The sequence below is a fragment of the Chionomys nivalis genome, chromosome 1, assembly GCF_950005125.1.
Source record: "Chionomys nivalis chromosome 1, mChiNiv1.1, whole genome shotgun sequence".
NCBI lineage: Eukaryota > Metazoa > Chordata > Mammalia > Rodentia > Cricetidae > Chionomys > Chionomys nivalis.
In genome coordinates this window covers 73022727-73050044 of record NC_080086.1, presented here as the reverse complement: position 1 = coordinate 73050044, position 27318 = coordinate 73022727, and the positions used below count along the sequence as shown (strand labels likewise).

The 27318-nt window shown below is 38.3% G+C and overlaps 1 protein-coding gene across 4 annotated transcripts in view; it reads right to left on the bottom strand.

The window, feature by feature from the left end:
- Ctnna2 (catenin alpha 2) overlaps window positions 1-26866 on the bottom strand; it is a 1144480-nt gene extending 1117614 nt beyond the window's left edge. For 2 of the 4 annotated variants that reach the window (XM_057766952.1, XM_057766959.1), the window contains exon 1: window positions 26667-26866. The gene's annotated coding sequence lies outside the window, so the exon portion shown is untranslated. The remainder of the gene's footprint in view (window positions 1-26666) is intronic. The other 2 variants (XM_057766967.1, XM_057766977.1) reach the window with 1 other exon arrangement.
- Between the last annotated feature and the right edge of the window lie 452 nt (window positions 26867-27318).

Genomic DNA, 27318 nt, shown 5'->3' with positions numbered 1-27318 from the left:
CCTGCCTTGCTACAAAAGCCTTTTAATTGATTTCTCTGTCACCACCTTTTCCAATTATGATCCGGGCCTGGCACAGTCATGTGTCATGCTTTAGACATTACTGAACTTTAATTAGACAGCTTCTCCTTGAATAGATATGAAAGCAGAACCTGCCAGCTAACATCCCTGTGAAATGTGCCCCCAGCTTTCTTCCCATTGACTCTGGTCCCACCTGTTCTCAGATCAACCACATACATTCGCTCATCCCTTAACTCTATCCACTGCAACGTGACCATGGACTTCCGACTTTCTGCTTTCTATGTCGACTAGATTGTAATATCAAATTTTTCTATTTTTCTTGTTTCCATTCTCTGTACACAACATCTCTACATCACTTATTCTTCCATAATGTCTGGTACCACTATTGTCATCCACCAATTCTTCAATAATTCTAAAAGTAATTAAATGTATGTATCTGTTATAATGAAGATTGTCTTGTTTAACTTCTCAAAGGGATGGGGACATGAGGAGAAAATTAAAATAGCTGTAGATCATAAAATTGGAGGAAGTTCAATATTATGCTGTCAAAGACAACTACCCCTGATAGACAGATGCTCTTTTTCTGTTTTGTTTTGGAAATTAATGCTAGATTTTGTATTTGGAGAATGAGCCGAAAACATAGTTCAAAGAGGGACTGTTGGTATTCGCGATATATACACACATTCCTTCCATGTGAGCAGAGCAAACAGACACATTAGGGAAATCAATAAATGTATGTTAAGCAAAATTATCATGTTTTTGTCAGTCTTAAGTGTAAATGACACGAAGAGTGTTTCTGGTCTAGAGGTAAAAGGAGTCCTGACACTTACTGAGGTCTACTTTCCTGTGACAAGGGGAGCAGATGTCCTTTGCTGCTGGGGACCTTCAACCTTAGGGAGAATGAGAACTGAGTACAAACACTGATATGGCCCAGAAGGTAGACACACCTTCGTTCCAGGAAGCCAGAGAACTGGACTTTTTTAAGGTCAGATGAATAGTTGTTTTTATTAATACTAAAAACTGAAAAGTAATAAAATAAAATGCACTCAAGGTTTTTGGAGATGGTTCTTATAAAATGCTTATCCTAAAATCATGGGGACCTAAGTCTGAGCCCTAAAACACACATTTTTAAAAGGTATATGAATGGTGTTGCCCATTTGTAATCTCAGTGCTGGCAAAATGGAGACAAGACGGATCCCTGGCTCATAGGACAGTCAGAGTTAGGTTACTTGGTGAACTCTAGACCACTGAGAAATGCTACATCAAAAAGAAAGGGGGGATTAATAAACAGTTCCTGAAGAACGAGTCCTGAATCCTGATGGAGGAGTTACTTTTATTTAATAAAGAAACTGCCTTGGCCCATTTATAGGCCAGCCCTTAGGTGGGTGGAGTAAACAGAATGCTGGGAGAAAGAAGCCGAGTGAAGGAGTCGCCATGATTCTCCCATTCCAGACAGACACACGTTATGATCTTCCCTGGTAAGCCAACTCGTTGTGCTACATAGAATATTAGAAATGGGTTAGATCAATATGTAAAAGCTAGCCAATAAGAGACTGGAACTAATGGGCCAGGCAGTGATTAAAAAAATACAGTTTCCATATAATTATTTCGGGGCATAAGCTAGCCATACGGGCGGCTGGATGCTGGGGACACAGCCCTGCCACTCATAATACAACAAAATCCTGAGGTTGTCCTCTAACCAGCAAAATACTCTCTCTCTCCTCTCTCTCTCTCTCTCTCTCTCTCTCTCTCTCTCTCTCTCTCTAAATATATATATATATATATATTTCGAAATAGCATATAGGATGTAAGTGCGCATCATCAAGCATTTAGATGGCATCACAGATCATGGGATGAGTCTTCTTGGAGAAGATGGCAAAAATATCAGAGAAACATCAAAGGGATAATCAGGTTTATCCATCATTGGTCCAAAGGTTCATCTTTTCTAGAAATGATGGTCACTGCACAGTAAGGAGGACTGGAGGGTGGGTCACTGTAAATTACCTAGCTAAGAACATCCATCAACAGAAACACTTTCAGTGTGGTTGGTTAAGCCCACACTACCTGTTCATGAAAAGAGGAGAGACTGAAAGAGTGGATGGCCAGCTCAGTCAACAGTAACAACAGGACATGAGCACTCAGCCTCAAAGAACACAGAGAAAACTGAAAGGCCCCGGGGACACAGAGGTACCTTATCACTAAGTTCTACACAATGACATAAAGAAGGATGAGCATGCCCCCCATACTTAAGATCCTTTGAGGGGCTAGGGGATGTATATACACTTAATAATTCAGAAAATTTTCTCTCATGGCTATTTGTGTTGAACATTATTAAATCAAAATATAACTGTCACAATTTTATCGTATTAAAATGGAATTCTAGGAGCTGGAGAGATGCCTTGGAGATGATTAAGAGCACTTGCTGAGTCTCTTTCCCAGCACTCATCACAGGCAGCTCAGAACTTAACTCCAGCTTCAAGTCAGACACTCTTTTCTGACTTTTGTTGGCACCACACCACATCACACCACACACACATACACAAATAAAGTAAATCTTTCTTAAAAAATAGAATTAGAGGATCAACAACATCTGCCTCTTCTTGTCTTTCAGAAGCACATGAAGCGGTGTGGGCTTTGGGACAATGAGATGAGCTAGACCCATGTTTTCAACTCCTCTGATAATGGCATTCATGGCTTACCAAACTACTTTCATCACTCAGTCCTTGACAAACTACTCAAAGCCCAGTTGCTGAGCATGGCAGGCCTGGTAACTAGAATGCACACATTGTTTTCTTAGGATCTCTGTGACTTTTTGACCACATCTCTTAGCAGATATTGCTTGGAGTCTTAGACCACGGGCTAGTAACCTCATTGTAAAGGTCTCTGTCCACGGAAAGCTACTACCTATATAGCTCCGCGCAGTCCAAAGCCAAAGTCCTTGAAGGTTGTTCTTTCCCCTCTAACATTAGTTATATTTTATGGCTAGCCAGCTTTAATCATGGTAATTGGGTTGACCTTTTCTCACCTCTTCCAGAAAATGCCTGGAAGACACCAAAAATAAAATTTAACTGTGGTCAGTTTCTATAATTCTTTATGTAAAAGATACCTTACCTCCTCTTTTTTTACCCTTCTTTTTTCCTCCATCTCTAAAAACTCAGACTCAGCTAAATTTTATTTTGGGTAATTGTGTTTTTAAAATATCTATTTTATTTTAATTTGTGTTTTTGTGCACACATACTTGTGTGTCAGTGTCTGCAGAGGCATCAAATTCTCATGGAGCAGAAGCTAAATGTTGTATCTATTGTCCTATAAAAAAGTAGTATGTATATTTAGCTGCTGAACCATCTCTTCAGACTGGAACACTGATCTTTTTAGCACTGTGCATTCATAAGCTTATCTAATGGCATATCCAATGAGCATCCAGATGACCTGAGCTTCATCCCTGGTACCCACATCTAAGCTTTACCCAAGCACTCATGTCTGAGTTCCATCCTTGCTCACCATGTAGTTGTGCTTTGATTTCCATATGCATGTCATGGATAGAGTGCACACACGCACACACACACATATACACATGCAAGCATGCACATTTATGTAATTTTAAAACTAGCAGCTGGGGAGATGGCTCAACAGTTAAGATTATGCACTGTTCTTGCATAGAACCTGGGTTGAATTCCCAGCATCCACATAGCAGCTCACAATGTAACTCTTGTTCCCGAGATCTGATGGGCTCTTAGGACGTTTGTGGTTCCTGCATGCCCTCAAACAGAAATCAGGATTTCCTCAGGTGAATCCTGCCAGCTGCTTTTATCCCTGCAGTGTCCTGCATAAGAGAGCAGACTGATAAACTCTTTCTGTACAAAGGGAAATGTACGGATGTATAAAGTTTAAATGTGGCTTGAGTGTGTTCTACTGTTTGTTTAGAGACATGTTTGTTTGTTTGCCTGTTTAATGGCAGAAACTTGGAAGTGCTACTTGAGGGAGGAAATCAGCACATTTTCCAAGTTTACTAGTATATAGGACTTGCTTGGATGGAAAACAGCTCAGAACTGGACCCCACAGAGCACTCCAGCATGCTCCCAAAGGTTGCTGAATCTACCAAAAACATGCGCCATTATTAAGACCTTAATTAGTTTAAGTGCAGCTTGTCTCTCAGAACATATACCACAACTGCTTAAGGTTTTAATCTTTCGTACATGTACTCAGGTTAATTAAATATAGCCTTATGGCTCTAGAAAACCTGTGTAAGACACTGTAAAACTCACGAAGACATGCAAGTTTTCTTTCAGTATCAAGTAATAGCTATACTGGACATGTAGCTTGTTGGCAGACTGTGATGTGTGAGACCCTGAGTTCATTCTTAAGCCTCTGTCAGACTCCCCACATGCCCTCAGCTCAATAAACAATTGGCGTGGTACCCTTCCAGATGCTGGCAACTTACTATTTTAAAACACACCAATATGCCTATAAGCTTCCAGTCATTTATATCTTAGAGATGCTATTGCATTAAAATTGAGTATATTGAATGAATTACTTATACATTTATTTGCCTCAGTCTAAATTCTGTGATATTTATTTATGTGATAGTAGGATATATAATGTACACTTTTGTATTTTACTATAGATAAACATCACATAATTTAGATGTATATAATTTTATAAGGGTTATAATATAAAGAAAGCTCATCCATGCATTTAACACTTAATAGCAAGAATGTAGGATGTTAAATTGGGATACTGTTAGGACAATAAACAGTAAGGTACAGTATGGTAGAAATGAGAACAGAAGGTAGGAGGAGAGCGGGCATGAATACTGAAATTGATCAGGTGAGGCTTCATCAATCAAGGCATTGGTGGACTTATACGTCATGCACAGTATTCTACATTGACATCAGAAAAGATGTCAATGAAGGTGAACAAGAAAGAAGTCTTTGGAATAATTATTCTAACATGTCAAAAATATGGCTCTCCTAGGAGACTATATTTATTTAGAATATGACCTCGTACCTAAAACACTAGAGACATGCCTGCCCTGTAAAGAACTTCAACTTAGTTTAGTACCCACAGAAGGATACTGAGCATTTTCTTTAAAGAATGGAAACTATGAAAATTATGTAATTAATCTTATGCAGCTACATGAAGATAAAATCATTACTTATGAATAGAGAGGTGGGAAGATAAAGAGAAAAGGGAGAAAGAGAAGTAGGGGAGAATGAAGGAAACCAGAGAAAAGGATAGAGGAGAAGGAGAGAAACATCACAGAAAAATTTCAGAATTAATACATGATCTAGAAGTCTGGATCACTTTGAATATACCATCAAAAGGCAGCAAGAAAAAGTTTGGAAAGTTCATATATCAAGAAAAGCCAATGACAACAAAAGAAAAAGTCAACTAGTCAACCAAAGAAACAGGAACAAAATTTAAAAGCATTGATGCATTCATATACTTTTCATTGCATCCCAGTAGTCCTGCTGAATGAAAAGTAACACACAGCTAATGCACATTTGGGATTTAAACTAGATGGAAACAAGAGAGGCACATAATCCTTCCTGGTCTCCTGATCTCTCTAGGGGTAGAAAATTCCAGCAAAGTCCATTTGCATTTCTGGAGGTTGTTCCTACAGTTATAATTGTGCCAGTCTCCCTGTGTTTTATTTCCTATGACTTAACAATATGTTAATTTACCCATGAACCCTCTCAGAAAAGTGGACAAGCTCTACACCTTAAACCACATCATGATGGCGTGGCAGAATTGTTGGCTAGGAAAGAATAGTTTACAGAAGTCAGGGAGTGCAACAGGTTCCAGAAAAAAAATAAAATAAAATAACATCATTCATTTTAGAGGGCTTACTTTTGAAATATCAACAAATGTAATTTTAGTTATTCACTTCATTGCAAGTCTGCTAACACTCCAGTGTGCCTGATTAGAAGTCAATACTTACCTACTTTGCCTAACTCAGACCTGAAGCTCCCATTCTTGTAGACCCTGCTATGTATTATTGCAGGCATAAAATTAGTATTCAAGGAAAGTGTCTCTGTTGCTATGGAAATACCATTTAATCTCCTAATTAGTAGGTATACAAATGCAAAGCCACAGCTTTTGATTATTTCTGAAGTTTGGTGACCAACTCTATTGTTTGTGTCTAATGACAAGCCCCTCCTCCCAACACTTTCAACACTTTTATTCAGTGTAAAAAATAAGAGATTAACCTGCCTTGCATTTAAATGCTCTTAAATGGATTTATTTTATAAGAGAGAATTGTGGAAAAACCAAGGAACATGTACACTCATTTACTATGCTCAAGAAAGTCATAAAATCTATCTATACACTGTTGATCAAAAGCTACAGGTAGGTTTTCTTTAACTCATACCTTCCCTCATCTTGATAACTGATAAAAGGTTTTAATCAGTATATAATTAGATTTCTTCACTCCAATTTATCTAAATAAGATATAACTGACATGGTTATTACTCTCATCATTTTGTCATTTTGTCTTGTGTGATGTGGGCCCATGTGTTGAAGGATAGAGAGCCAGCTGGGGTACTATTAGGAAGTGACAGAAATCCTGGTAGCAGAGCCCAGTTGAAGGAAGTTATGTCATTGTGAGCTGCCCTTGGAGTTTATACAGGGACCCAGATGTACCTATTCCCTTCCTTCTTCCCCTCCGCCTCTTCTTCCTTCTCTTCTTCTCCACAGCCTCCCCTAACCCTCTTTTGAGACAGTCTCATGTGGCCCAGGCTGGCCTCAATCTCTACAGTAACTAAAGTTAAAGACAGCTTGAACTTTTCTCCTGCCTTCATCTCACTAGTGTTGTGACTACATGCATAAGCCATCCCATCCAGTTTATGTGATGCCCAAGAAGCAAGCGCAGGGTTTTGTGTACAATAGGAAAGCAATGTACCAACTGAATTAAATCCTCAGAACTTCGCTTTCTGTTTTATTTGTGTTTTACATTCAGGCCACCATAAGGGGAAAGGGCATAGTGTATAAAAATAAATTAACTCCCATAGGCTCGCTGTATTGAGTATTTTCTTTTCTAAACTGTTACTTAAAGCAAGGCAAGCTATTCTCCCCATGCCTTGCCTGTTAGTGTGCACACCTACCAATTCACTTTAAAATGTATAACTTCTAGCTGCTCCATTTCCAGTTTCTCTTAAGCTCAGTACTGTAGAGTTCTGAGCTAAGCACCAGACTAAAGTCACTGTGGAAAATATCCTCACAAATCCAGCAGACTCTTCCCTAAGCGGAGGACTTCTTTCCCTTCCAGAAACATAGGAAAGTGGGAACTGGTTCTTATGACTTAAAAGTTGAGGGAAATAATTACTCAAAAGGACACACACCTTCCCTTGTCACATCTCACAGGGTCAGTGGACACCAGAACCAGTTTAATAGGGACAGATGTTTTCTCTTTTTTACAGATTTATTTTAATTTGTGTGTACATGTGTATACACTGTGGGTGCAGGTGCCTCTGGAGGCCAGGAGAGGGCACCAGATTCTTTTAACTGGAGATAAAGGGATTGTAAGTAGCTCTATTTGAGCACTGGAAACCAAAACCAGGTTGTCTGCAAACACAGCAGCACTTTCTTAACCACACCTCTCAAATGTTTCCTTGTCGTTGGTAAACTATTGCTGAGAGTTTTTTGGACAGTATTAGTAAAGGATCAATGTTTTCTTGGGACATAGGCGATAAGCTGCTCAAATGAGATAAGGCTTTCAGTGTTCTCTTTCACTGACAATATATTCTTCACAGAACATCAAACCCATAAGGGCTAAACTTTAGCTTTGCAGGCTCCATTTTTAAAATGTTCCTCCCAGCAGTAATTACTGCATGGAGTAATATGGAAATCAGAAACCAGCAGGAAGAAACAAAAAGCCCACCCTCCTAACAGAGAAAAGTCTCCTAAGGAGATTGAAAACTGTGGGACCAAGTTTTGAGTACTGATATGCCTACCACCTAGAGTTGCTCCCAGGCCCATGACCCATGACCCTCATTCTGCAGTCTCCCTGCTTCTGCCTTCAGCATCTGCTTTGGCAATTCTACCACTTTACTGCCCACTTAGATGGCAAAACTGAGAAACTTAAAAAAAAAAAAGAAGAAGAAGAAGAAGAAGAAGAAGAAGAAGAAGAAGAAGAAGAAGAAGAAGAAGAAGAAGAAGAAGAAGAAGAAGAAGAAGAAGCAAAGAACAGGCAACAGGCTCTGGGCTTGATCTTATTTTAGTTGTTCTTAATGAATATCCAAGCCAAGAACTTAGAGAATAGCATTTCTCGTTGGCAAGCATTTTTGTTTTCTTTGCTGACACCCTAGACATCAATGACAAATATCCATACAGGGTTCATTCCCTATCTGCTCATCTTTTTTTCCAGTTATTTTTTTTTTATATCTCAAAGCAATAGAGTGGGCATTCCTGATGAGCAGAGCCATGCTCCTCAAAAGGCTCCATGCCACCCTCAGGAACCTTCATCTATTTCCATGACCCTAATTAACACCCTTGTGTTTGATCCAAGATTTCAACTTTGAATGCCAGCATCAGAGAAATCCAGACCCCACTCACAAATGTCTAATGGAGAATTGTTCAGGAAATGCTGCCGGCTCTTAAAATTCAACATCAACAAAACCAGACACCAGCTTTCTCCCCAGTCTGTTTCACACAGGAGGACATGTGATAGAATTCAGCTGCCTTTGTTCTGTATCTCTTGCATCTTCATGGTCCCAAAGCCCTCTCTTTTATTCAAGCACAGCTGTTCTAATCCATGAATCCTGCCTCTTTAACAGTGCCCCTCAGAAGCTCTTGTAATAGCATTATTTTACTGTCCCTCAAATTTATAGTGACAATTATACTTGACTGCTTTGTCCTCACACTGTAATGTGATTTTCTAGGTTGTCCTTGTTGGGAATTTTTACATTCTCTTAAAACTCTCACTCAGATGTGAATATTCTATTATTTGTTTAATTATATTTGACTTTAAGCACTCTGTTACTGCTGTCGATAATTCTGCCTAGGACTCTGGTCATGTTTGGAATTTTTACTTTTTGTGGGTCAGCACTCCCTACTACTATTCACTCTTAGATATACTAAGGATCAAAATGCTGACTCATTCATCTTGGTAACGCAGTTTACCTTTTCCAAGAAAGTCAATAAGGAAACATCTTAGTCGCAGCATGTATAAATGCAAATGTAATGATTAAATAGTATTTTCAAAGTGAAGTGTTTGCTTTCATAAATATAACAATCAAAGGGAAATTGGTTGGTTCGATCTATGTACTAAACTGAAGCTCATCCCTTCACAATCGAATATTACTCAGTTACTAAGAGAAATGAAATCATGAAACTTGCAAATAAATAGGTGAAGGGTAGAGCAACAGTCATCTTGACTGAGGTAAACCAGATCCAAAAAGAAAAGTCTTTCATGCTTTTTCTAATCTGTTATCATGTTGTCCCTTACCTAAAAACTTTCTGAAAAGTAAGAAGGAAGCTGTCTAAGTTAGGGTTTCTATTTCTGTGAAGAGCCACTGTGACCATGGCAACTCTTTTAAAGACAACATTTAATTGGGGTGGCTTACATTTTCAGAGGTTTAGTCCATTATCATCATGGTAAGACATGATGATACATACAGACATACATGTATACATACAGCATACAGGCAGACATGATGCTAGAAAAGGAGCTGAGAATTTTACATCTCGATCCACAAGGTAACAAGAAGTGTACTGTCTACCACACTGAGTATAGATGAGCAAAGGAGGCCTCAAAGTCCACCCCCTCAGTGACATACTTCCTTCAACAAGGCCACATCTCCTCCAACAAAGTCACACATCCTAATTGTCACTCCCTTTGGGGGCCACTTTCTTGCAAACCTCCACATTTTATTTCTTGGCCCCCAAAGGTTCATGGCCGTATCATAATGCAAAAACGCATTCAGTCCAACTTCAAAAGTCCCCATAGTATATAACAGTCTCAAATTTATTTAAAAGTTTAAATTTAAGGTCTCTTCTGAGATTGAATACTATTGTAGACACACACACACACACACATTTTATTATGTAATGGATGGGTGAAGGAAAAATAATGTTCCAATTAGACATCATATGTCATGAAATTAAAGACTTTGAAAAAATTAGGGTTTAAAAATATAACAAGACTTAATTTGCAATTTTAATAAAACTAAAAATAATCAGTTGATTTGTTTGCTTTCATTTTGAGAAATAAATTATCTGTAATAATGTCACAGATTCTAATTGTACAATTTAGGGATGTTTGAGGTATACATATATGAAGAATATGTGCGACCTCCCTGAGTCCATCATCATACATAGAAAACTCACATTCTCTGGCACCAGTCCCTTCTCTTCCCCTCCTCCAATCCTTGGCACTGGTTTGTCTAGCTTCCATCCACATAGATTTGATAATCCTGTACGCTTTATAAAAATATAGCATCTTGTGCCTGTCTCTTTTCATTTAGCATAATGTTTTCAGCCCTTTAACTTATCAGTTAATAGTCATATTGATGGCTGAATAGTCTCTCACTGAACAAATGGACCATATTCTAGTCACTTTTTAATTGACAGGCATCAGCTCTTTCCACTTTTTTGCTATGGCGAATGATGTTGCTGTAACCTGAAAGCACAGGGTTCCTGTGAACATCCATCTTACTTCTCTTAAGAATATACTAATGAATAGAAATCTTAGGTCATAAAATAACTCCAAACTTAAAATCTGGGGGAACTGCCAGCTGTTTCCACTGTGAATACACTGTGTTATATTTGGCTCCAGTTCCTCTACAACTCACTAGCATCTGCTACTGAAGCTTTTGTCTTTGAGGCTGTCTAGTAACTGCATGCAGGTACTTCATTCAGCTTTTGATTTGTACTCACCCAATGATTAGTGGCATTTACATCTCTTAATGTGCTTATTTGGTGGATGTCCCCTGTAGAAGGCATTATAGCCTATATTACAATCATGGTCTTATTTTTGTTCAGGTATTTTATTATTATAGGTATATTATTTTATTATTATAACACTTTTTTAAATATTGAGGGAACTGTTCCTATTTGCATGGTTTGCACATATTTTGTTCAGTTTTCCAGTTTTCTTGATGATGGCTTTGATGTGCTAAATGTTTTAACCTGTTATTCGCTGATCTTTTTGATCTTTTTTTTTTTTTGCTTATTTGTTTTGTTTTTTCATATACTTTTGTTGTATGTTTGGGCATCTCTTGGGTATATTCCCAATAGTGGTATTGCTGGGTCGAGAGGTAGGTTGAACCCGACTTTCCTGAGAAACCGCCACACTGCTTTCCAAAGTGGTTGCACAAGTTTGCATTCCCACCAGCAATGGATGAGAGTGCCCCTTTCTCCACAACCTCTCCAGCAGAGGCTATCATTGGTGTTTTTGATTTTAGCCATTCTGACAGGTGTAAGATGGTATCTTAATTTTGTCTTGATTTGCATTTCCCTGATTGCTAAGGAAGTCGAGCACGATCTTAAGTGTCTTTTGGCCATTTGAACTTCTTCTGTTGAAAAGTCTCTGTTCAGCTCAGTGCCCCATTTTATAATTGGATTGATTAACCTTTTACGGTCTAATTTCTTGAGTTCTTTGTATATTTTGGATATCAGACCTTTGTCAGTTGCGGGGTTGGTGAAGATCTTCTCCCAGTCAGTGTTTTCAGTTTGGTCATTACAGCTAAGAAGGCAATGCCTATTCAAGATTGATACTGATACTTTCTCTGAAATGTATTAGATTTAGCTACTACATTTGGGAATAAGATGAATTTAAAGTTAATTTTGTAAGTAAGGTGAAGCAAATGGTCCAAATTCATACCTTTTCATGCGTACATTCATTGCCTCATTTATATCAATGAATTTTCTTTTTTCGTTACATATATTTATATAAAGTGTGAATTTAAATGTGTATCATAGCACACACACAGAGGTCAGAATAAAATTTATTGAAATTGGTTCTCTTCTCCAACCACATGAGTTTGGGGGTTCGACTCCAATCATCAGAATCAAAGGGCCTTTATCTGCTGATTCATGTTGCCTCACCCCTCAAAGACTATCCTCTTTATCATTGAATTAACTTGTCACCCATGTTGAAACATCAGTTGACTTAAATATATGGGTTTGTTTCTGAATGTTCACTTTTAATCTGAGGATCTCTACGCCTGTTCTCACTCCACAGCCATATAGTCTTAGTCACAACAGTTTTACAATCAGCTTGAGAACTGGTATGTGTATATCTTGCAATTTTGTTCTTTTTTAAAGATTTGTTTTGACTATGCTCAAAAAACAAATGAATTATAGGGAGAACTTAACAATTTCTTTTTTTAAAAAAACTAGTAATTAGAAAGCAATAGCATTGATCCTGAGGATCAATTTGTCTCCTCAATCATGTTTCTTTTTCTGCCTGTAAATATTAATGTATTTCCATTAATTTAGGTTTTTGTTAACTTCTTTCAATAATATTTTGTAGTTGATAATATGAAAAGACTTCTACAACTTTAAAATTCATTATTAAATATTTTTCTTTATAAAGGAAACAATTCACAAGAAATAAAATCTACTCTGGTAGCCTTCTGCCTAATACAGTGCTTAATAATGACACATGCCTATAATTTTGATATGAAGCATTTTTAACACATATTCAACACAAATACATATTTCACATGCTAACCTATTTGAACTGATAATAATTCACAACCTATCAAGAGCTACCATGAAAAGCAACAGACCTGGGCTTAAGGGGTCAGCTACTCATAGAAGTGATCCTGAGTGAGGTGAGCCAGACCCAAAAAGAGGAACATGGGATGTACTCACTCATATTTGGTTTCTAGCCATGAATAGGGGACGTTGAGCCTATTATGCGTGATCCTAGAGAAGCTAATTAAGAAGGTGAACCCAAAGAAAAACATTTAGGTGATGAAAGGAGACAGAGACAAAGACCCACATTGGAGCACCGGACTGAAGTCTCAAGGTCCAAATCAAGAGCAGGAGACAGAGCACAAGCAAGGAACTCAGGACGGCGAGGGGTGCACCCACACACTGAGACAATGGAGATGTTCTGTCAGGAACTCACCAAGGCCAGCTGGCCTGGGTCTGAAAAAGCATGGGATAAAACCGGACTTGCTGAACATAATGGACATTGAGGACTACTGAGAACTCAAGAACAATGGCAATGGGTTTTTGATCCTACTGCACGTACTGGCTTTGTGGGAGCCTAGGCAGTTTGGATGCTCACCTTACTAGACCTGGATGGAGGTGGGTGGTCCTTGGACTTCCCACAGGGCAGGGAACCCGGATTACTCTTAGGGATGATGAGGGAGGGGGACTTGATGGGGGAGGAGGAGGGAAATGGGAGGTGGTGGTGGTGAGAGGGCAGAAATCTTAAATAAATAAATAAATAAATAAATAAATAAATAAATAAATAAATAAATAAAAAGAAGTGACAGCACAAAAAAGTTGTCTGTACAAAGCCACCCAGAGATCAAGAAAGTTCCATCAGATAAATAGCTCCATATCAAATTATTCAAACAATAAAAACCAGAAATTTTCTATAGGCTGAAAAACTTATTCATAATTATAATGTATTATTTTAATCCATCCTTATTGCTATAATTATTTACAGAAAGAAGTACTGAGATTGAGACTTTTTAACTATAATGATGCAGCACTCATAGAGATATGTGGATACATGAACTGTGACTTGACACATGTACTTATTTTACATTCACATTCAATATTCTACAAAGAAAATGCTTGTTTTTAAACTAAAAATGAGATCTAATTACACTATGTGACTCATAGGGTCTTAACAGGAATGTCTTCACTAAGACTAAATATTGTCCCAGTTAAGCTTTCTATTATTTTGATGAAACATTGTGACCAAAAGAAATTTGGTAAGGAAAGAGTTTATTTGGTTACATTTCCATATACCAGTTCATCATCATAAAAAAAAAAAAAAGAAGTTAGGACAAGAACACACAGAAGGAGTGCTGCTTTTGCTTGCTCCTTATTGATTGCTCAGTCTGCTTTCTTATAGAACTCAGGACCATACTTCTAGGGGAAGCACCATCCACATGGGCTGCAATTGCTAACAAAATTCCCTAGAGTTTTGCCTGCAGCCCAGGCTTATGGAGGTATTTTTTATTCCCTCCACTCAGACAATTTTAGCTTGTGTCCCTGACATAAAACAAGCTAGAACAAATATGTACTAGGAATGTAGTTGAGTGTTAGAGCCCCAAGTTTGACCATTATAGAGGGAGAAAGAAGAGGAGGAGAATAAAATAACAAAATATTAATGACATACACACATATGTATATGTATAAAATCTAAACCAGATGAATAATTAAATTTCAAGGCAATGAATCCCTTTTCTTAACTTGCATAATCAGTGAAAGTTTTTTATTTAATATAATTATTTTGGGGCTAGAGAGATGTGTCAGTGGTTAAGAGCACCAACTGCTTTTGCAGAGGACTCACACTTGGTTCCCAGCACTCATATCAGATGCTTCACAACTGCCAACAACTCCAGCTCCAGGGGAACCAACGTCCTCTTCTAGCCTCTGTGGGTACCTGACTCACATGCACATAACCACACATCATACACACATATACATATAATTTTAAAAAATCAAAAAAAAAAAACATGCTAGAAAATGATAGGAATAATCTAACGTTAACCTTCTTTTGAAGCTTGACAAATATGGTCTTTAGACAAAAATAAATTTAATGAATTAGTTTTTAAAAAAGTAAGCTCTGGCCTATAGCATGAGACAACCAAAGCCTCCTGTGGGTCAGGCAGCCACTGAGTTAATACATACACATGTCTGAGAAACGGCGCTAGATGCAGGGGAGGTGCTGTCATGTACAGAAACTTGAGTACACAAATGACTAAATAAGACACCAAATATCCAAAGAATAGAGTTGTCTTATGATTTTTAAAAATGTCATATAGTGAACATTTTCAAAATCAAGCAAATCATTGTTCAGTCAACTAGATGGGAATTTAGAAATATACTTTCAGACCCCTGGGAGCTAGCTACATAGGAAAACAATCTCCATAAAATATTCATAAAAGCCCAGAAAAATTGCCGAGTTAGTATGCAAGAGAGTATATGGATTTTATTTATACAATATGGCTCATCCAAAGAGGAGTTCATAAACAGAAAGAGATGGGTAATAGTGAATTGAGATGGCTTGGACCCAATAGATAGACATCTGGAATCTCTTTTTAAAGTTTCCTATTTTGACCAAGTTTTTCAGATATAAGGAGTACCTAAATTTCACTAAACTCATGTTAGAAAAAATATTTTAAGTTAAAGATTAGCAGAGACTATATGGAATTCAGTGTTTATTTTTCATTTGCAAAATGTATTCGATTCATGACCTATTATCTCATTTTCACTATTATAATGAGTATTACTATTATGTTTACAGTACTAGCACTGAACTTGAAGCCTCTTGCACACTAGGAAAGCGTTCTCCACCACTGAACATTATATTCACAAATAATTTCTTGCCTTAACATATAAAATGGTCACAGAAATTTTAAGAAAAAAATTTGAGAAAGACAAATGTTTTGAAACAGAAAAGGATTTCAAAAAGGTGACATGGTACTGAACCAAGTATAAAAAGCAAAAAGGAATGATCTCTGTACCAGAGAAGAATCAGTAGAAACTATAAAGCAAAGCTGCCAATTCCCCACAATAAAAACAGAACAACTTAGATATATAAGATGGGAATAAATGGCACAAAATGGTAGGATCTTCTGCAAGGAAAGCTATTCATGATCCTCAAAGATATAGAATGAAAACTAAAAAACTAATGAGACTCTGACAGAGAAGATGTAATTACTTCTCCTTCAAAATTACCTTTAAATAAGGTTAAAATACCAAAATGCTGGTTCTGAAATTTAATAACTGTTGGACCACCATAGTCTTATAAGAGTAAATATAAAGCTTAGAAAAGGAAAAGCATTTGGATCTCACAACACACTCTATACTACAGAGATTATGACACTCTATCATGACTTCAAGAATGAAAAAAAAACTCTTCTAAGATGCACAGAGTGAAATCATGTAAAAGGTTCAACCTAAAAACAGACACAACTCCCAGCAGAAGCAGTTACCAGGTCATTACACAGAAAATAAGCAAACTCTCTAGACATCACAGTAGAAAAAAATATCCTTCTCATGTTCTTACTGGCAAACTTTTATATGTACAAAATTATCTTGTATTTGCATAGAGATGTGGAATCAGGCAATTTTATACTTGCAGGTAGAAAAGAATTTATATACTATTTTAAAAGAAGCCTAGCATATAGTTAATGCTATCAAAGTAGAAAATGAACACACTTCCTGAACTAGCAGTTGTAGTTAGCAGCATTAAAACATAAGGCGCTGGTCCATGTGGAAAAAAAAAAAAAAAGAAGCTTGTAAAAAGATGTTCTTTACAGTCTTGCCTGAAATGGCAAAACATCAAAACAAACTGTCTATGGAGGCACAAAAACCTGCAGAATCCACAGAAGACCCACACGGAACAGCAAATGATAGCCAGAAATGAAAACCTAAAGTTCGAGATCATCAGATACTAGCATGGTGATATTTTCCTCTTTAAAAAGATTTATTTATTTTATGCCTATATGCCCAGTGTATGTGTACCATGTAGATGCAGGGTACTTGCAGGCCAGAAGAGGGCATCAGATCCCCTGGTACTGGAGTTACCACCATAAATGATATTTATGTTAAGGACATCACCTCTTTTTAAGAAGGGCATCCCCTCTATGTGTGTGTGTGTGTGTGTGTGTGTGTGTGCGTGTGCATGAGTGCATGTGTGTGTGTGTATGTTTGAACATTTTCACACCCACTAATAACCACTTCAACATAGGCATTTGCTACCTTTTTCCAGGTGTGTCTGGAGAGGGTTCCCAAAGTTAGTATGTTACCCATGACATACACCATACTAGAAGGCAAAACATATCAGGCATTTTTCAACTGTATATATTAAGATATTATATTCCAATAGATGTGATGTATCTCAAAAATATGTAGAAAAATTTTTGTTATGCTGGAAAACGCTTAAATACATTTAGTTTTAAAATAAGATATAAAATGATAGGATTTAAGCAGTGCTTTAAAAAGACTTCACTGTAAGATAAACTAGAATACAGTCATGAGGGGGTGGGGCTAGAATTATACCAAATGTTCATCTAGTGGATAATTATACTACATACTTGTTTTGCCTTTCCCATATATTTTCCTTGTTATTTTCTGGACAGTAGGCAGTGCTACTGTGTCAGTACCAAAGATAAATCCTGCTCTTTGTAAACAATGTATCTCTTGTTTTATTCTTGAGATATCTCTATCAATACAATGTGTCAACATTTCTCCAGTCCCAGCTTGTGTCCTCACTGGGTCTCCCTTTCAACTGTTTTCTCAGCACACGACAGTGACAGTAGCGCCCCTGGATGTTGTTTTCCCATCTCTCCCACTGTTTCTTTCTGAACCCATCATCCGGCAGGAACAGCTGTGGCCAGTCCCAGACCAAGTCTGGAACGAAAACAAAGTTTCTAATGTAAGATCACCTTCTCTTCTATTCTCTTAACTTCATTACTACAAGAACTGAGTTTTCCTTTAGTAACAGCCTGATTTTCTGAGTCATGAAACTGGAGTGCTAGAAAAGAATACCTCACCTTCTACCATGTAGCATTAAACTGCTCAGGAGACTGTTTTATATCTGTGGGTAGGCTGTCAACTTGTGAGAGCAAATGCCCTGTCTTACTCTTGTATGGATTCTGAGCTGACATTTTTCACACATAGACACACACACACATGCACATTAACACGCAAACACACACAGGTACACACAATGGTTTTCATGCCTTATAGGAAAATATTTAATGAGTGACTGACAAATTGGAACAGAAACCTGTAGGGTTTATTCAAATATGGAGCTGGTTCAGAGATTAAATTCAACCAACAATTATTTGCGAAGGGACTGTAAGAGAAAAATGTTAGAAAAAAATATTTTATCCATGAAAATCTACAGTTTCTATCCATGAGAAACACCTTGGAGAACAGTTCAAGAATAATTACTGTTTTGGCTTCACCCTGAACAAGCGAAACATGTAAACCTTCTTGCCTGAGGTCCTGATTTCACAGATGGGCAAACTGCAATCAAGCTAGCTTGCCGGGATCCCAGACTATTGCCAGCACTAACTTTTGCCTCCTGTCCCAACCCCATGGGTCCTGCTTGCTTCACACTACTTGGTAATGTTTGTGTGCTTACCCACTTTCAACTGGTCCCTTGAATCTACATTCCCTTCCCTTCCAGCTCAGCCTTTGGGCCACAATTTGAATACTTTCCTGATGTCCCAGAATACCCTCTGATACTTGTTTTTACCCACATGCCCAAAATAACAGGTTGTCCCAAAACCTACAGGGCCTTTTGCTTCAAGCTCTCTCCAATTTACTGAGAATGCCATAGCGGCCTGTAAATTCACTTTTTACAAACAAGGAGGCTTACTTGTCATTCACTTTCTTCTGCTTGTCAGTTCTTCCACTGACTCTGCCCAGTGCTGAGCAGTCAGAGAAGAGAGCGAGCGGCCTGCAGGATGGCTTCTGGCAAAAGTGCCAGAGCAGCTGCCAGAGTACTTACTGCACATGAGGTCAACACTCAGTGAGGCCAGAGCAGCAGGCCACTGAAGAAGAGCTGCACACAGTTCTATACCTAAGACCTATCCCACTGATATCTGAACACTTTCACAAGTCCTTCCAATGCCTTTCTTTCCCTCTGGAGACAGGTTGTACACAACTGATTTTCACAGTGCATTTATGAACTCATACATTCGCTACCACCATCATCAGATGTGCTAATTTTTTTTTCAAAGAAATAACCTTAGATGGGGATTTGATGGAGTCTGGGGTTGTTTTAGATTCAAGGCGCTGTGAGTAAAACTGTCACAGATTTCATAGGAAAGTTTCTATATGCTTTTTATTTTCTCAGTCATGGAATAAAACACTTTTAAAATTAGAGGTTTTAGGCTGTTTCTCAAAGTATTGCATTCTTATTTGTCATGTATAAGTGTCATATACAGTTGTTTCCCATTTTCCTCTAAACTTGATGCTAATTTTCATAATTTAGAAACTTCACGATTAATGTTGTGACATTGGTTTTTAAGGTTTTATTTTATTTTCAAATACATGTTTATGTGTGGGCATGAGCACATGAGTTCAGGTGCCTGTGAAGGACAGAAGCTTCAAATCCCCCAGAGCTGGAGTTAGAGGCAGTTGGGTCCTCTACAAGAGCAGCAAGTGTTCTTAATTACTCGGCCACTCCTTAGCTCTAATCTGTATGGCTCTGCGGCTAAAGCATATGTTGTATAGTTCTAAGAACCCAAGTCCTTGTCCTCAGCACCTGTATAAATGCTGGGCAGGTGTAGGAATCACCTGTAATCTCAGCAATCCTGAGTAAGCAACAGGGGGTTTCTCTGAGCAAGCTGGTTAGCTAGATTATCACAAGTTAGTGAATTTTAGGCTTTGCAAGAGACCAGCTCAATAAATAAAGTCAAGCAGGGTCTAAGAATGCACCCAACACTGATTTCTAATTGTTACATGTATGTGAACATGTGTGCATGTGCACATGTGCACACATACATATGAACACACACCACACATACACACACAAAAAGAAACCCAAGTGCCATTCTATGCAGACATTTTCATCTGTAAGTCTTCTTGTGTGAAACACATCTTCAGACTGTTGACTAACTTATCCATCAGATCTTTGTCTTCTTATTGAGAAGAGAGATTCTCTCTCTCATCTTCAAGCCCCTTGTCACATGCACAAGAGAAAGAAATACACAAATGTAGCATTGGCTATGTATCTTGAAAAACAAAAATGCTGTCATTTAATTTTGTTAAATCTTAACATAGTTTTTAAATTTCACAATTAGTGCTCTTTAGGCTTAATAAATATTTGCCTATCTCAAAAATCACACAAAAATTCCTTTATATTTCCTTTCAGAAATACACCTATCCCCTAGCTGTGAGATCAGGGCCTGTCACTAACACTTGAGCTAGTTTTTGGAAGCCTATTACTCACACATGGTTGCCTTGCCCAGCCTTAAAACAAAGAAGGAGCTCAGTCCCACCTCAACTTGATATGCCATGCTTTGTTGATATCCATGGGAGGCCTGCCTCTTTTTGGACAGAAACAGAGGTGGGGGGATAGAAGGAGGGGAGGAAGAGGGAATTATCAATATGTAAAATAAGTGAAAAAAATATTTTAAAAAAGAAATATGTCATCTAAAATCATAAACAAATCTCAGACAACATACTCAGTGGGTTTGGATTCTGTATTTCAACCTACATCAGTATCTAGAACTGTAAATTCTGAAAGAACAAGACAAAACCTGAGCAATTCATAGGAAAATCACATAAAGAAAGAAATATTCTATACGTTGAATACAGTGATCCTAGGAAGTACACATCTAAGTGAACAAGCTATTTGATTAAACAAATTGGTTGTTTTGGTTGTACCATAAAATACATCTCTAGGGCAAAAATGATGTCTCAATACCATGAGGCTGTGGCGTTGGGGGGGGGGCACGTGTACACTTGCATTCAGAGGATTGTAATCAGAAATTTTCTGTTAAAACTACTATACCAAGTCTTTCCGTAGAAGACAAAAAAAAAAAAAAAGTGAAAAAGACTGCAAGTTCAGTCTCTGGAATGTACAGAGAAAGAACTCTAGCAAATTGTCCTCTGACCACCACACATAAACCATGTGTAAGTTCACATTAATTTCTCATCCATGTTTTATTTTTCAAAACTATTTATTGAATCATATATGTATAGTCACATATGTGGTATGTGTGAGTGGTGTAAGTGGAGAAGATACAGTGATTGTTACAAAAGCATATATACCTCAGTTGAACCCCATCACCACAGTAGAATATACCTGTAGTCTTAGAACTCTTATAAAGAGATGAGATGGGAACTTCAGAAAGGAGACTCACAACATACAATCCTGTCTCAAAGTGGAAGATGAGAAATGATGCCTAAGGTGGACCTTTGACCTCCAAATGTGCGCTGTGGTACGTGACCACTCTTGTTCTCTCTGTCTCTCTCTCTCTCACACACACACACATACACACACACACACACATGATCATAAACACACTCACGGCATGAAAATACATATATATTCAGTTACAGATACAGAAACAATACATCTATTTAATGCTATATATACATATAATCTTGCATTTAAAACAATTAAAACATGGATTGTATTATTATGACAGTGAAAATATAAGAAACTCCTAATTGAACAGGAAGTTGCAAATTTTATATGTTAATAATAACTATTATTAACATACAAAATTTATCCCTTTTGTTTCAGCCTTACTCAATCTTCCTGTTTGTTAACTAATAGGGAAAACAACTGTTTCACACATAGAAATTCCTATCATTATTAAACATGAAAATAATGATGTAGGAACTGTGTTTATCGGCCAAACCTTCAAATAAAAGGAGTAATGTTATTCTTTTTCAAAGTAAAGGCTTGAAATAATAAGTGTTATAAAATTAGACCATCACTTTCTGTTGTTATAATATGCCCTGAGCAATCATTTCAAAGAGATGTAAGCGTATATTTGTGGTTGTGTTCAAATTCATAATAAAGGTAAAAATCATACTAGGCAACTAAAAATACTCAAAATACTTATTTTTTAAAATCATCTGTTGCTAGTAGAAATGATACATCTTAAATATTTTATTTCGATCTGTGGAATCTTTTAAAAATCTAAAACAAAGAATGAATGCCAAGTAGAAAATAAAAACACCACAGCCCTAAACAAGTCACTTATGCAACCACCTCAGAAAAGTGTGGAAGCAATGGTCAGCTGTGTATAAAAGCTGGAAGAAAAGAAAGGCTGTGAAATGCCATCTTTTAGACTCTGTACACCCATTATTATCAAGAAAGACACCTTACCCTTTACCTGCTGAGCCCAATAGGTACAACGGGATCCTTATAAATCCATTGTTACATATACAGTTCTGGTTAATCTCAATGAATACAAACAAAACAAACAGCGTATTTGAAAGACATTTATGGAGATGATGGAAGGGGAGATGTAGTGAGAAGATGGGGGTGACATACAGTAGTCAGTATGCAATGACACGTGTGAAAGTGTAAAATAATAATAATAATAAACATTTTAAATATTCCAGCTTATATTCTATTCATTTTTGGAAATACACTTACTTATGACTAATATAAGTTAAGTTAAGATCAACTCTACGTATTATTAGAATTATTAAAAAAAATATAAGAAAAACTTTTATTATTAGGGAAAAGGCAATGAAGCTGTGTGCACCCATTAAAAACAGATTAAACAAAACATTACAAACATTACACTACTGCTACTTTAAACTTGCTTGCAGAGAGTACTTCCTGGAAATCTATTTTCAGATGAAATTACATTCCTACTACTTCCACTGTTAGGTGGACATAGTCCACAAAATAGCCTATGAACCATAAATAAAACTGAAGGTTGACCAGAAGTTGTTGTCTACGAACATTTGCCCCTCCAGATCTTCAGTGTGATCAGAACAAGTTCCAGGCAGACACTCTTGTTTTCACCATGTGTTAGTTCACCAACAAAATACCAAATAAGAATACTCTCTTTTGGAATCATGAAGATTTTTGTATCTTAATTAAAAGGAAAATTAGTAACGGTATAATATCATGAGTAAAATATAAAGCTCCAAGAAATATAATTACTTTCAGAAGTTGTGGTTTTGTGTATGTTAAAATAAAATATCTTCTAAAGAGATATCATTCTGGAACGTAAAAAAAAGCAAAGGGAGGTGTGATAATGATAATATTAAATGATTATTTTCTAGGAAGTATCAAGACTTTTCTCTATCTCCCAGTTTAAGAAAAAAAACCAAGAAAAGAATACTGTGGGTCTAACTGTGGCACAAACTTTGGGCTCTGTGTCTTATGATAAGATGGAGTTCTAGGTTTGACAACATGGAAATAAAATTAAAAGCATCTAACTGTTAAGTAAATCTCCACTGAGAAAGTGTATACCAAGGTACAACCAACAGACTTGTCTGAGATAGCAGAATACTCACTATGATAATATGTTTAACATTTTTACAATATTCACCAATTTAACTAACATTCCAAAAAATTTATAGCCTTGTTGATACGCCTCACATCATACCAGGCTTCCTCCTCCATTTCTGCTTTTACTCCAGCTGTGGTACCCATACTATGTGGCATTCTTCTCTTGGATTTCCACACAAGCTTGAGTGCTCTTACTAAATAAAACATTTTTCATGTTCACACAAACATCTGTCCCCTTCAGAACTGCTGTCATAGCTCCCTTCCATCTTTGAGGTGCATAATTCTATATACAATGTTGGAATTTTTTTTAAAAAAAATCTGTCCACCTAATTAAAATAATACTAATGCAAAACATACCTTGCTCCAAGTTTTGTACTAAACGCATTTAACTTCAAAGCAAACTCCTTGCACCATAATCTTATACCACTGAAAAAGCCAGTTTCTTAATTGCAGGTAAGGACACAGTGTTCTTAAGCAAGAGAAACTGAACTCATCTTGGAAACTTTCTCCAAAGATCTAGCTCATTGCAGCTGTGAAACCGTACCTAATGCAAATACCTTTTATCTTCAACTATCCTACAAGCTGAGGCCAAAGACAGAGTCTTTTTCTTCTTTACACCTTTTTCTGAAGTTCACACTAGGCAAAATTACTCTGCATATGTGTCAAGAGCTTGAAAAAAATGAGGCATAAAAGACATATTTAGAATATTTCATGTGGGATTCACAACATATTCTATGAAGTCTTTGTATTTTAAAGACCCATGAAATAAAAGGCAGATGCTTCTAAAGATAAAGTTCTTGAGAAGTCACATTCACATGTTTGTTAGTTAAGGTGGCAAGCTGTTTTTTTTTTTTTTTTTTTTTTTTTAATTTGTGTTCTGTTTTGGGAGATGCTATGCACTAAGTCCAGGGCCTTGAGCAAGGGAACTATCACTCAGCTATATCCCAGGTACACCTAATTGCCTCTTTATGCATTCATTACTTTTCTGTTTCATATTTTATTCATCTCACTCATCTACTCTCTCCTAAGATATTGTCATAAACAAAATATTTTATTTTCTATTTTTTTAATAACTTCAGTCTGCTTTCACAATGTTGATGAATATTTATAAGCAAGAGTCAGATAAAATGTGCTTTTCGAGCCATAGTGAGCACCGTATTCCTTTCTGAGATAGTAGCTCATCATTCTGAGCAGAAAAACTGCAACATAGAAAAACAGACTGATGAAGGACTGCTCCTCCCACACTCAGAACTCCACAAAGCAAGTGTAATAGATTGGCAGGGAGAAGGGCATTTGAAAGTAAGTAAGAACAAAAAAAAAAAAAAAAAAAAAAAAAAAAAAAAAAAAAAAAAAAAAAAAAAAAAACTTAGCATCCCCATAAAATTGCCATGAAAGTTTTCCAGTTTTCCACTGACTGAAACTCAGGACAAGAAAAGAAACAGCAGTAGTCAAAACACACCTGTGTGCAAATTCACAGTCAGCTAATATAACCACTCAAATACATACACGGTTGACCATATTTCTACCTGGAGACATTTGTAAATGATACTTCAACCAAGCTTCTGCCACATGGATGATAAGCCTGCCAAGCCATGAAAGGAGCAGCATTCCTCCAGGGCAAAAGAAAGTGGGAGGCCTCTTTTGTTTCCTAATATCATACACTTTCCAAACACTAATTCGCATGATCGTCGGTATCCGCTGTTGGTCAGAGCTGCACTCTGCCACTTAAGAAGGCAATTCTCTTCATTTCAACTCCGACTGGACATTCACATAAAATGCAAAAGTGCCTATTACACTGCTGGAATGTCATCGAAATTTCAGTAAAAGGAATAAATTCAAAACTTACTCCATACTGTCGTTATTGACTGGCAGCTTCAGCGAATCTAGTTTCGGTCCCTCTGCACATACTATTTACGCATTAAAATTTAGGTTTCTTAAAGTTAAGGTTGGGGGAGGTGTTGATGCTCAGAAGAATTTCAACAGGACAAAACATAAATCTTTAATTTTTCCAGTGTTATGCATACAATTAGACTCACTGAGATGATAAACTGAGCCAGCATTGCTGTCCTGCTATCTAAGTAACCGCTGTCTAAGTCAATCGTTTAGAAACAACACTTGCAAACAGGAGAACTGCCATGCCATCCTTGACACAGACAGACTAGTCAGAGGTGAAGCTAAAGGAAGCAATGTCAAACACAATTTTCAGTGCAAGTAACTGATGAAAAACTGACTGAAGATTTTAAATTCTTAACAATAACCCCAGAGGCAATTCAACTTTTCAATAAGTGTAAATCTGGGTACGGACACAGTCACCTGGAACATTTTTCTTCAAGTATCAGGATTTCTATAAGGCGGCTGAGAAGGACTGAGAGTGCCTGTGCTGAATCCTATCACACAGCTAATGCTATCAAAATGATATGTTTACAAGACAGCGAAGTACAATCTCATTCTGCAATAACCGGCTAGCCATTCTCCGTCTCCTGAAGTTAACCAGGGATGAACAAAAGGTGTATCTTCCTATTGCCTTAAACCAAGTTCTCCGGGTGTTTTGCATACCAAGCAAAACACAATGTGTAATGCACAGGGCATTAAAGTTGAGAGAGTTTCTGTTTGTGAAGTAGGTAGTGACAGAGCCAAGGACACACAGGTTCAAGTCCAAGCTGAATATTAGGCCGGTGGCTTGAAAATGTCAATCCAGAAAGGCCTAGGGGAAGGGATACAGGCTTCCACTGTTGCCACCCTTCCCCACCCCTCCCCTCTTTCTCTCTTGTTCCCTTCCCGGGGCTTCTCTTTCCTTGTGGTTTCTCATGGAGACGACAATCAAAACAGAGAAAGCTGGGTTTTAAATTAGTGTGATACACACTGGGAAAAAGCAATTCCCAGGAGGAAAAAAAAAGAAAGGAAGAAACTGCTGAAGAGAGGAGTGGGGAGCGTTTGGAAACACATCTAAAGTGACAACCTCCCCACCCCCATCCTTTATAGCACATATCCATAGATTGTTCCTGGACTCTGTTCCTTCCAGTTCCCAGTACTCTATCCAACTTGACCCTTAATCCTGACAATGTAAAGAACTGCAGGGCATTCTCTGAGCGACAGTGCCTCTCTTGGTACATGAGACCAATTTTCCAGAAGCCCCTGAATCCGGACAGTTTTAGCAGACAAGGATGCTCCCCACCATCCCACCCACCGGGAAAGGGGTGAGGTTGAGAAGGGGGTGAGATGAAGAGAAGATAGATAAAAGGCATGAAAAGATGGGCTGGAGGGTGAGTGACTGAAAGAAAAACAGAGAAGAAAGAAAGGGTGGAAAGGAAGTAGGGCTGGGTAAAAGAAGAAAGGGATGAAAGAAAGGCTGGAAGGAAGAAAGGAGCGGAGAGGAGAGAGGGATGTTGGGAAGGGTGAGGGCGGGAGGGCTGGGGAGCGAGCGGGAGGGAGGGGAGGATCGAGAAGAAGGGAGGGAGGCAGGAAAGGAGGGAGGCAGGCAAGGATGGAGGATGCTCTGCCCGGGACTCACCTCTGTGGGTCGGTGGGAGTTTCTCGCCTCCTCCTCCTCGTCCTCTGTCTGCAGCAGCTGGCGTGGAATGACAGAACGGCTGGAGAGGCGGCGGTGGGGACTAGGGCAGCTGCTGCAGCTGCTTCTGGCCGAGGTGTGGTGCCGCCCGCTCCACCCGGGTCTCCGCCTCACTCAGGGCTGCCAGCAAAGCCGCTCCCCCCTCCCCCCGCCCGCCCCGCGTCCTGCCCTAGCGAGCGGCAGCGGCCCGGATCGCCGCTAGGGGAGGTGCCCAGTGCGCACGCGTAGCCGCTTTCTCGCTCGCTGGCGCGTGCCCGCTACTCGCCCGGGCTGGCAAAGGATGAGCACGCGGGCGCGCGGCCCGGGAGCGCCCGAGGGGCGGGACTGGAGACAGGCGCCACAGAGGGCGCAGGTGCCGTCTCCATGGCAATGGCGTTACCCTCTGGGCGGGGACCAGGAGCTTGATGCGGCGGGCCAGGAGGGGCTGGGCTCCTGAATGATCTGCATTAGTGATGGAGGACTGAATGGAGATTCATACTCAGAAAGACTGGACCACGTGGCAGCAGGAGGCCAGGGCCCTGGTGGACCTGGATTCCCCGAACGCGGGAAAACCTGGAAGAGGATGGGACTGTTAGAGAAAACAGAGTCGAAGCTG